Source organism: Zingiber officinale, chromosome 3A, assembly GCF_018446385.1.
Source record: "Zingiber officinale cultivar Zhangliang chromosome 3A, Zo_v1.1, whole genome shotgun sequence".
Lineage (NCBI taxonomy): Eukaryota > Viridiplantae > Streptophyta > Magnoliopsida > Zingiberales > Zingiberaceae > Zingiber > Zingiber officinale.
In genome coordinates this window covers 70,849,825-70,862,638 of record NC_055990.1, presented here as the reverse complement: position 1 = coordinate 70,862,638, position 12,814 = coordinate 70,849,825, and positions in this window count along the sequence as shown.

Here is a 12,814-nt window from a genome sequence, read left to right as displayed (position 1 = left end):
AGCTTGATCAACTGGGTCCATAGCTCATATGCATTCTTGTATTTTTCTAATCTGCATAAAATATTGTTAGGCAAAACATTAAAAATAATTTTACTTACATTTTTGTTCAGTTCCAAGTCTTGAGAAGGTTTCCTCAATATTAGCACATAATCAAAATTTAAGCTTCCTAAGAAGCATTCCATTAATCGCTTCCAGTAGTTGAAATCTTGATCGTATGACAGTGGTTCGTGAGGGTTCCGTCCTTCTAGAAGAGTCATATTCTTGCACACAGAGAAACAAACAAAAGCTCCCAAGACTTGGTCTTGGATCAGCAGTGCTAAAAAAAATAATATTTCACTATTTTCGGAAAAAGTAATAAAATATTATTAAAATATTAATAAAAAAATATTATCTTAAATTTTTGAAGATGTAATATTTTGTCAATGCTAAATAGTGGTGAAAAGATGACGATGTATTTTTCAAAATTAGTTTTGGAGGAAAAAAAAACGAAAGGCGTAAGGTTTTATTTTAAGAACGAATGATATCTAATTTTTCTTTAAAAACACCCCCCTTTGTCTGATTGGTGGTTGCACCAAATCAGAGCGGAACCTCGCTCTGATACCACTTGTTGGATCGTGAAACGTCGATAGAGGGGGGGGGGGGTGAATATCGATTCGAAACAATCGCGTTAATAAGAGTTAAGCTCAGCGGAATGATAAAAAACTTAGGCAAACTGAACAAGGTGTTTTTTACTTCGTTCGGAGCCTGTGACGACTCCTACTCGAAGGCCCGTACTCCTTGAGTACTTTCGTTGGGCAATTCACTAGCAATTCGAAATACTATTACAAATTAAGGTACAGAAATGCTAATGGAAATAAAGTGATACCGACAAGAAAATTAACCAAAGAAGAAGGAGCACTTTGTCGGGGCTTTGTTAGCGTCGCAGGAGCGTAGAGCAGCAGAGCAAGTAGTCGAAGAGTTCTCAGTTGTTGATCTTGAAGCTCCCCTCTGACCCTCCTTTTATATGAGGCTCGGGGCGCCCCGGATCCCTTCCGGGCGCCCTAGTGAGACGTGGCAGGTCCAACCAACGAGCTCCACGTGGTGACGCGCGACCTAGATAAACTTTACCTCCCGAGTGCCCGGATCCCTTCCGGGCGCCCGGATCCCCTCCGGGCGCCCGGACCACCTTTCTCCAGAAGACAACTTTCCTGCAAGACAAGGTTAGTCCAAGGCAAATAAATAAGGTATATCCTGCAAAACAAAGTGTTAGCATAGTTTATAGGTTTAATATAAAAAGTATGACTTAGATTCCGTCTTTCCGAGACTAGAATCTAGTCACGATCTCGACTTAGATATCCGAAATGGATTTAAGCCGGATCGACACCTAATGTTCCTTTCCCGGGAACGCGTCCTCACAGTCACTCCCCTCCAGTGACTTACCTTACTTACCTGCCAGACGTCTGGTCAGCCCTTCGACCCGTCTGGACATCTTGCCAGCTATCCGGTCAGCCCATCGACCTAGCTGGACTTCTCGCCAAGCGTCCGGTCAGCCCGTCGACCCGCTTGGACTTCTCGCCAGCTATCCGGTCAGCCCGTCGACCTAGCTGGACTTCTCGCCAAGCGTCCGGTCAGCCCGTCGACCCGCTTGGACTTCGTGCCAGACATCCGGTCAGCCCGTCGACCTGTCTGGACTTCGTCTGCACACTCGGTCAAAGTGTTATATCACGACAAACCTAACTTAACCTGATTTGTCATTCATCAAAACCTGAGTTAGACCGTTAGTGCTAACCGCACCAACACATGGCACCCTCAAGCTCCATGAGGGTGCCCTTTGCCCTGCAGCACAGAGGTCTTCAACCAGTGACCTGAGGCACCTCCTAGCTCTATGGAGGGCACCTCAGGAATGTTCATCCGAGACTTTTACTTCTTTTTCACCCCCTGCAAGATGGGTTAGTCCAAAATATAAAACACATCCTGTAAGATAGAGTTTAACACAACAAAATAAATTAAACATAAGAATTTGGCAGTCACTAGACTGCCCGGTTCTGACTTCGGATTTCTGATCGAAAATCTTAGGTCGAATCGACGCCTACTATTCCCTCACCGGGGAACGCCTCCTCATTTACTCCACTTAGAAGAGTTTACCTATCGCCAGTTGATCCTCCAGACTAATTGGACTTTTGCTCAGCACCCGAGGCTCAAGGACTTTTCGCTAGACGTCCACTCTACAACCCATCCAGTCTTTCACCTGGTTCGCGACACCAAGACTTTCCACCTAGGGTTACCAACCCCTAGGACTTTGCCCGAAGCCCTCGACCCGCCAAGACATTCCGCCTTGGGTTACCACCCCCTACGACATAGGGTTAGTACCCCCTAGGGGTTTCCACCTGCCTAACCGCAGCTAGAACTTTTGCCTAAGTACACTTAGGACTTTCCTGCAAATTCATTCAACCTTGTTAGATAACAAGACAACCTAACTTTGAACCCTTTGACTTAATCAAAACACAAGTTCGATCGTCGGATACTTCCCGTACCAACATTTCCTAGGTCCAGGGGTCATTTTATAGCCCCTAGAAAACTCTATCTGCAGCTTGAAGGTGCCTCCAAGATGGTCCAAGGCGCCTTCCATTAGATAAGTTTTATCCACAATGGATAAACTTCTATCTGCAACAAATATCTATTGTTACGTCACCCCAAGTGCACGGTTACGTCGTCAGTAATATAAAAGATATCGTATCCACATGGGCTGGTTATAACAACTAAAGATATCTCAAAGCGAATTAGCTAAACAATCAACTAGGAATCACACGCACTAAGAAACAACTAGAAAATGGAAATAGAATAGTAATGCAGAAACTAGGTTTTATAAAAGTTCTAGGAGATTTGGTTTCTTTGTGATACTTATCAATGTAATATGATTTTACCAATTATATCCTCAATTGTCATGCATTTGTAAGAAGTCATCGATTATCTCCTGTAGAAAACACCGATAAGGGACTTATATCTACACCTTAAGAAACTAAATAGTAATGACCCCTATGAAATTCGTTAGCGGGGCAACCCTGTCACGGCGCCCCTCGGTCATACAATATAGAAACACATTACTAATCAATTCTCATCAAGATATTGGGATCAGTTCATCTATCTATCCCATTTCTTTGTAGATTCTTGCTTTACCCTTTAAGGTGACCCCCAAGATGTTTGTTAACGGGGCAACCCTGTCACAACACCCCTCGGTCATACAATCTAGAGAATTCCTCTAAAATATTCACTAGAAATACAAACAACCAATCAAGAATGGTTATTAGATCCAAACATACTAATCCATACAAGAATGAATTAATATAAAACATAACAACATCATTGAAACAAGAAGTTCACAAATCGTTGGATTCATACATCAATTCATATCACAAATACATCCTCCATCCTAAAATAAGAAGATCTACTCCATGATACAAAAGAAAAGATCCGAAGACAAGAAGATCATAAACATTTTGATCCAAATCAAGAAAATAGAAAAGAAATGCTTATCTAGAGATGATGAGTAATCTTTAGAACCAATCCTTGCTATCGGAGTCGAATTGGGAATGGAGACGTCCTTAGATCGCCGAATTGACACCCAAAAGATGGAGAAGAACCTTCAGATTGGATCTCCCAAAAGGGAGAGCCTCCTCCTTTAAAAGAGGAAGAAATCCTTTAAATAAAGCAGGGGGTTTGGGCACCACACGACCCGTGTCACGGCCGTGTGGACCTCACATGGCCTCGCCTGTTTTGCTCATGGCCAGAGTCACACGGTCGTGTGAGATTCATATGGGCGTGCCATACTCAACCTCTGGACAACTCACACGGCCGTGTGGCACACACGGCCGTGCCAGTCTTGGTCTCTGAAAAGGTTGCACGGTCATGTGGCACACACGACCTGGCAATGCTTGGCCTCTAGAAGGGTTGCACGACCGTGTAGATCTACACGACCATGTTCTCACTCTGCTTCAAAAGTGACACGACCATGTGATACCATACGACCATGTCAACCCCTCTCCTGCTAATGCTGCACACCTAGTCTGCTCCACACGGCCAAGACCATTTTCCTTCCTATTCCTTTGACATGGCCATGTGGCACACATGGCTAGTGCTGACTTCCTTCGTTTGTTGATCAAATTCGCCACGAACATCATTTCCTTTCCAAATTTGTCTCCTTTGATAGAAAATGCACAAGAGAAGATCTCCGAACAAAGAAGAGTAAATATGATAAAAGTAAAGCAAGGAGTATGAAAATGCATAGATAAAGCATGCATAAAATATAGGAATGTGCATCAAAACATGCTAAACAAGTGTATAAAATCTACGCACATCACACCCCCAAACTTAAACTTTTGCTTATTCTCAAGCAAAATGCCACAATCAAAACTCATATGCTCAATAATGCATCATAATCCCTAATGCACTTTTCTTACTCTATCTACAAGTTTCATTGATGAGCATAATCATAGAAATAACCCAAGTATGGCTTAAGCATAAGTCTCTTTGTGCACAGTGTAAATAAGTGACCCAAACTCTTCAAGTTTCAATCTTTGTCCTAGTCAAGTCGTCATCCAATTGATTTCCTAATGTTTCCAATGATAGACACTTACCTGCCACACACTTGGTTCATATTTCTCAATATCATATTTCTCAAAGGTGTGCTCAATATCAAGAGAAGCATAGCAGTCATTTCTCCAATAACATAACTCGGTCTCAAAGGGGTAACTTGCTAGTTTCCACTCACGACAACTGTTTTTTATATCCCTTTTATCATCATCATCATTTTTTTCATTCTCTTCTTTTTTTTCATTTCATTTTTTCTAAGTGATTGCAAGGTGCAACACTTAAACACAAATATACTATACAAATGTTGGGATACTTTAATTTTTCCAAATGAGCTTACATGATTCGAGCTTCATCCAGTAACCAAAATGAAATTTGAGAAATCACCATGGAAACCAAGTACTAAACAAATAGGATGAATCATAACTATTTCAATGATATCAACTATTCAAGCTCAAGTAAAGTGTAAGTAAGATCCTTAAGGCTAATCTAAAACTCAAACTTATTTCCATAGAATACTTAGCTCACATCATGCAACTTAAGATAGAGAAAAGAGGTACACTAAACATACTAGCATTATTTACAACATCATGAATCAAGATATAAACGTGCTAATTATTTTGCTTTTAGACAAGTAAGCATATAAGTGAGGATTGATGTTCTCAATATGAATGCCACAAAATACTTCAAAAGACAATCAAATGATATTCAAAAAAAAAAAACATACCAAAAAAGCATAACGAAAACAAGACAAAAACAAACAAAATGCATAAAACTAAAAATGCAAAATTTCAGGTTGCAAACCCCCCCCCCCCCCCCCCCCCTCCAGACTTAAATATTTTATCGTCCCGATAAAATCAATATGGTGGTGAAGGAGGATGTGGGGGTCTACGTGGATGACTGATAGGAAAACTCGGAGTCTCACTACAGAACTTATGATATTCATAGAGAGCATTAACTTGTTGACTAGTAATACTCTTACCCTGCATGAATTCTCTCATCCTAACTTGATCAATATCATAGTCCTGAACAAACTCGGCCACTTGACCTTGAAAATTCCTCATAAGCTGGAAATGATCTTGCACCTCTCTAAACTGATCACCTGATAAAGAAAAATGACCCGCCAACATCACACGTTGGGCCTCTTATTTCTCATGAAGTGAGTCTAGAGATGTGCGAAAATAAAAAAAATCAAATCTGGAATGACCCGTACCATTGGTGAAAGAATGCCTAGCAGGTTCCGGATGTTCGGAGGGCTGCGGGTGTCCAGATGACGAGGGCTCAAGGTGGGGCTCAATGTCTTCGAATAAAGAAGGGACATTCTCAGAATCTACATTAATGATTACCCAATTAGTAGGGTTGCGAACAGAAGTCCGCTCAGGATAAGGAAGGGGTAGTGGAAAACCATTCCTCCTAGGAAATGAAAAACCATTCTCATCCCGGTAAATCATTTTTATAGCAAGACGTGCATCAATATCAATCATATTATTGCCATGAATGATCTCTAGCTCATCTATATCACCATCCAAATTTATAACTACTTGAGTAATCAAACCACCAAAAATAATCGATCCTGAGGATGCCTTCCCAGCTCAAAAAATAGAAACCGGAATCAAAATCAACCTTATGTAACATAGCCCACAAAGCATAAAGTTCCACTTTTCTAACAACTCCATCACTTTCCCCTCTACCAAAAATAGTTTTACTCATAACTCGATGTAAGTACCTAAAGATGGGGTTTTGCATATGGGAAGCTTTAGCTCTAGAAGGCTCATAAGATTGATCCAAACTAGTAATCGAATTCCAAAAATTATTCCAATTGAATCTAGAGTCAAACCTATGAGAGCTACCGGTAGACAATCCAAAATAATTATTGAAATCACTAAACATCCACTAAAATTCTTGATTCATAATCTAAAAGTTATTTTTCCAACGTAGTCATCTTCATTAGCAAAGTAAGCATCCACTACAAGAAATTTTGGATTTAACCACACCTAATAGACAACAGTTTTTCAAGAAATTATAGTATTTTTTCCATTTAACAACAGTTTTATTGAAAACTGTTGTTGTTCACCATAATATTTTTTAAATAACAACAGTTTTTCAAAAAACTATTGTCTAATGTGTGTCAAAGACAACAGTTTTAAAAAACTATTGTCTTTTAGTGTTGGTTATGTGATAATATACAATAGTTTTATTAAACTGTTGTCTATTGAATGTTGTTGAATCCTAAAAACACTACAATTTTTTTAACTTCATGAAAAAAAACCTAAAACCCACTTCTCTGTTACTCTTCAATGAACAAAAACCTATCTCCGACTCCTCCTTCGCGACTCCTTTGCGAAAGACGCTCCTCGGCGCTCTCGCTGCTTTGCCTTTAAAGTGTTAGCGCATCGACTTTTCGGCGCTTCCTTGGGAGGTAGAATTTTTTGAAAATTTTTAGAAATTTATTAGAATATAAACGGAGTCGATATGACACATTTAATAGGGTAAATCGATTAAACTTAGAGAAAGCCTATTTCGAGTACCAATAAAGTGGGAGTTTATTTATTTAATAACCTACATATATAAATCTAAACAATCTCATTTTTTCCCCATTCCTCCTCTTCTCCTGCCGATCTCACCGTCACCACGATCTCCTCTTCATTGCTGACCTCCAACGCAGCCGGCGCTGCCCTCACATTCCCGAAGACACAGCCATCGCCAGCCGTCGAGGGTGTTGCCGGTTACTCCCAATCACCGCCGCCCTTTCCCCTCTCCCCGTGCCCTAGTTTCCTATTGCAGTCGCACCATCACCCTTTCCCCTCTCCCGTGCCCTAGTTTCCCCTCTCGCGATCTTTGCCGACGTCGAGCTCCTCTGTGAGATATCGGAAAATTAATTAAATAGGGCTATTTAATTAATAGCCTTATAGAATTTTTTCAGAATTTTTAGAAATTTTCTGAGAATTTTTCGGAGCTCATGCGACGTGTTTTGAGGGGACAAAATTACGGGTACGGATAAGGCCTGTTTGAGATACCCGTTTAAATGAGGAAATGTTTAATTATTTATATTCCTTTTCTTATTATTTCTCCCTAACGCCGATCCCGACCTGAGTTCCTCACCTCTCCCGAACCTTTTCCTTTCTTCCCTTCTTCCTCTGTTCTTTCTCGCGGACAACACTAAGGCGATGGGCAACAAAGTTCTACCTCTGATGATCGTCTACGCCGACTGGTAGCATGTCGCGCTTGTTAGAGATCGAAGCCCGGATCATCCTGATCTCTTCTTCTTCTCAACTTTTTCCACCCGAGCCCTAGGTTTTTCCGTCGCCGAGTCCTCCTCTCCTCTCTCACGCGACGCCGACACTGTCGAGCTCTCCCTTCCTTCGCAAAGCCGTCATCGTCTTGGCTTGAGGATAGATCGACAACGCCGTTGATCGAGGGAGTGCGTAGGTTCCCTGTGCTCTGATTTCCCCTGGATCATCACCGGTGTCTGAGGTATAGATGTGCCCTAATTTTTGTTCTAGTGTCGTGGGATCAAGCTGTAACGATCCGGTCCTCTTGGCCCATTTGGCGGCCCATTTGGCGACCTCTCATGTCGTCGACCGTCGGCCCTTATGTCGTCGGCCCATTTGGCGACCTCTCATGTCGTCGACCGACGACCCTTGGCCGTGCCGTTACTCGCTAGGACTTTCCACCCCTGGTCAGTGGATTTTTGCCTCCCCCAGGATTCGAACTCTAAACCTCCAGGCTTAAGTATTAGAGTTTATGAATCCTGGTAACCAAGTGAGATGAAATTGTAACGACCCAATTTTCCCTATTTCAAGTTCTAAAAGTCCATAAAAATATTTGAAAATACTTTTAAAATATTCTAGAGATTTTTAGGAATTTTTAGAGTATTTTTACGTAATTTTTGGAGGTCGTTTAGTAGGGTTACAAAAAAAAAGAAGTTTTAAAAAAAAAACGTTGAAGGTGAGATTCGAACCCACGACCTCGGGTCGGACTGACCCAAGCAAAACCAGCCCAACCAACCGGTCTGCAGTTGTTTTGTGATTAAGAAGGGAAGCGAATATATTTAAGCAGTAAGGAAAAACGGAAATAAATTGAAACAAAATGGCGTGGCTGGGGATTTGAACCTGTGGCCTTTGGCTTGGGTCAAAACTCGGCTGACCAGCTGCGCCAGCGGCCACTACTAATTAGATAGGCAGCGACAAATATATAAGCTATAGTTGGAACGTTTAAAATAAATTGGAAATAAAAGTGTGCGGCTGAGGGTTCGAAGCCGAGGCCTTTGACCCGAGCAAAACGCGCCTGACCAGCTGTGCTGGCGGCAATTGTTAAATAAGGAGAGAGTGAATAATACTTAAGCAGTAGTTAGATAATAAGAACCCTAGTTATAAGAAGAGAACTTAGGTATTTTCCCATGACCGAAAATTTCCTCACCCCTCTTCTCTTCTCGCGACAGCGTCGCGACTTCTGCTCGAGCGAAAGAGGCGACGGGGCTAGGTTTTTTCTCTCCGGCGCCGGCGAAGGGCTTTTCCGGCGGGTCCTCAACCGTGTGTGACCACCATCGTCGAGGAGGATCTGTGGGCGCAAGAAGAAGCCGAAAACTCAAGTTATCCGAACCCTAGAATCCTTCATCTTCTTCGGTTGTAAGTTAAAGAAGCAAGGTGAGTTGCTTCTCACCTGCAGTAGGAGTAGTTCCGCGACTTTACCTTCTTCATTTCCTTGCCGAGCATGAACAATCCTCCTTGTGGCATTGATTTAGAGTTTTCACTTGTTGTTTTTGGGTTCTGCCGTGAGGTTAAAAAGGGGTGTGTAGATCTGGTAGTTAGAAGCATACATGCCTATGCTTCCAGAGGATATGTTCTGGTATTTTTGTTCTATAACGAGAAGCACTGTACTTCACATTCTTTATTGTTCTAGAGTATTAGTTCTTGGGTATTTTAGTTCTTCTCTGTAGCATATTTGATTAACATGTGTTTTAGTTTCATTAAGGAAATTTTGCTTGCCTTCTTGCTGTTCAGTTGATAGCAATTCATTCTATTAGCAGTACATTGGTATCCCTTTGGTATCTGCAGCAGGCATGAACAGCCATTTGGGGCTGAGAATGATCCCTTTTGAAGCTTACTGTTAAGTTCTGTTGTGCATATTCATGGGCAAGAACAGCCACCAATTCATAGCGGTTTAGATCCTTTTTGTGTTGAGTTAGTAAGCATGATATTCTGTTAATTCCATGCAGCGATGGTTTCCTTTATTTTCTAGATTCCTTTGTTATTAGAATAACATGAGCAAATTTTTAGTTTAACTAGCATTTTAGTTAGATGTTCCTTTGTAATTAACTAGCACGAACAGCAATATTGTACATTACAAGTTTGATTTTCTTGCTGGTTTGCTAATCATGAACTAGACAACTTGTATGAAAGTAAGCAGTTTAGGCTTCTTTAAGTTCCAGCAAGTTAAATCTTTTGTTATCATGCTAGTATTCAGTTTTAAGATCTTATTTTTGGCCATTTAATGTTAAGCAGGCAGAATTAGATTTTTTTCTTGCTACTACACAAGCATGTTATACTTTTCTAGAAGATTATGAGAAGTAATAAGTAAGAAAAGACCAAGGTCTTAAACCTGATCCTAAATTCCAGCATTTGAGGATTAGCAGCACGCAAGGTGCTTGAAGAAGTGCCAAGGCATTTTATTTTAGAAGAGCTAAAAGAATAACAAGTATAAGGAAGTAATAGTTAAGAAGAAAAGAAGTATTTTACTTTTTAAAGGGCATGTACCGGACACAAGGTCCAAGGGATGGGCTCCAAGATGCCCCTAGGCACAAGGCCTAGAAGTTCCTTAGTAGTTTCGGGATTAGCTACCTCGACTCTTATTAAGGATGCGCGCAAAAAGTTGGTACAATGCCGGGCCCAAAAGAAGTTTATTATTATTTTGAAGTATTAAAGTATAAGTTTTGAAACAAATGAAACAAGCTTCAAATATGTTTAGAATTAGAAAGTTTAGTTTCTTGTTATTTGAAGCATGCAGTAGTAGTTTTATTTGTTTCTTGCTATTAGATTATTCAGCATGTTTAGTTTTATTTGCTTTCAGCATGCTGTTATAGTTTTATTCTTATGAGCATGTTTAGCTTTACATGTTTAGTAGTTTTACATGTTTAGTAGTTTTACATGTTTAGTAGCTTTACATGTTTAGTAGCTTTCCATGTTTAGTATGCTTCCCTTATTGGTTTATGAGCATATTTAGCTATACAATGATTAGTGATCCTGTCCGAATCAGGAGTCAAGGGACGCTGGGCACGTGGCGTTTCCTGCGGAATCCTCGAATGCTCCGGTGAACCTGCAACAAAACCGGGCCGGGAGGGGTGTCCCGGCGACGGCCCTCCGACGCTCAAGTCAGGCGAGGAATAACAAAAAGGTGGTTCCCAAATCAAGATTTTTCATACCTCCGGTGAAGAAATGGAGGCCTTATATAGACCTTTGGAGGAGACCCGAATGCCCCGGTCAAATCAACAACATGCCTTTGACCATGCTCAAGTATGGGTCTGTCAGAAGGGCCATGCCCAAATATGGATCTATCAGGAAGATGTTCATGAGACCATACTGCTACTGTACCGACCATTTCACGATGTGACGGCGAGATCCTCCATCGTGCGATTTTGTGTACGGCCTAATCATCAGACATGCTCCTGCTAACATCCTAGATCCAGGGCCGAGCGGATGAGCCGCTCGGCTACCTTTTACCCTCGCCCATATTTCTGCCGAGCGAACTCCCGCTCGGCCCTTATGCTTCTGCCGAGCGGACTACCGCTCGGCCCTTCGATCTCCCAGCCTTGACGTCGGAAACCCAAGCCCTTGGATGGGTTAACTCTAGCTCCGCTCGGACCTACCCCAGCTGCTCGGCTCGCTTAGTTAGCCTACCCTGGGTCTACTGCCGGATCACTTGCCTTCCCTTCAAGTCTAGTCGAAGGAGGCAGTAAGTCCGACTGACTGGACTGCGTGTCCGAGCGGGTAGTCGTCGCCTATAATATTCTTTGAGCCGTTCGGTCCTTACATCAGGTTAGGCCGTTCGGCTATTCAATTGGGATGCCTTGTCGTTCCAGATAAATGTTTATTCGCCTGCATTTCCCGAAAATCGCGCAAAATCTTTCTCATTAAATCACAGCATGCGCGGTATGACGCGCATTAATTGCACTCGGTGACAGAGCGCCACGTGTCGATCCTGGTGTGGCGGCGACGTCACTTACGAGGGGATGCGCCCGTTTGAAATGGACGGCCCGATGGCGTCCTTGTTTCTCGTGCCCTGGATCGGACGGTGGAGGCTGACCTGCCTCTGCAGTATAAAGTCTTCCTCTCCTTCCTTCGCCGCACGCTTGTTTGCGTGTTGCCTTCTGTTCCATTCCATTGCTGCGGCCTCCGGTGATCTAGTGTCTGGGTTTAGGCGGCGATCCCCTCATCGGTGATTCTTCCGACCTCTTTCCTTCCCCGTGAGTCCTCTGCCTTCACTTATTAGGTTTTTCCTGCTCCTTTCGCCCCTTTCCTTCCCCTTTCTTCAATTTCTCGCCATTCTTCCGCTTTTCTGAGATGGCAAGCTCCTCCGCACCCGCTGGTAGCGCTCTGGGCCCTTGGTACTTGACCATGGAGAGCCGATTCGATGAGGAGCACGCCCGGCGCCTCATCCGGACATATGAGCTTCCTGATGACCACGAAATAATCCTAGCCGACGCGACCGATCGGCCACATGACCCGCCGACCGGCTCTATTTGTCTCTTTTTAGACCAATTCCAGGGCGGCCTCAGATTTCCCACTCATTCTTTTATTTTGGAAGTTTGCAACTACTTCCGCATCCCGCTCGGCCAGCTTGTGCCGAATTCCTTTAGGTTGCTGAGCGGGATGGTCGTCCTCTTTAAGTTGCACAGCATTCCTCTCGACCCTAAGATATTCCATTTCTTCTTCTACCCCAAACAATCAGAACCGGGCACTTTTATCTTCCAAAGCAGAATAGGCTTCAAGTTTTTTGATAACATGCCGACCTCCAACAAGCATTGGAAGGAGTTCTTCTTTTACATTCGACTCCCCGATCGGCCAGCATTCCGAACTAAATGGCAAACTGCTGTGCCGACCCAGCCGGAGCTCGGCAAATTCAGAAGCAACCCGGCCTACCTTCATGCGGCCAACTGGTTATCTGGTCAGCGGTACAAAATTGACCAGCTGCTGCTCAAAGGGGTCTTGTACATTTTTGGGTTGTCTCCCGTTCGGGCCAATCTCCCATA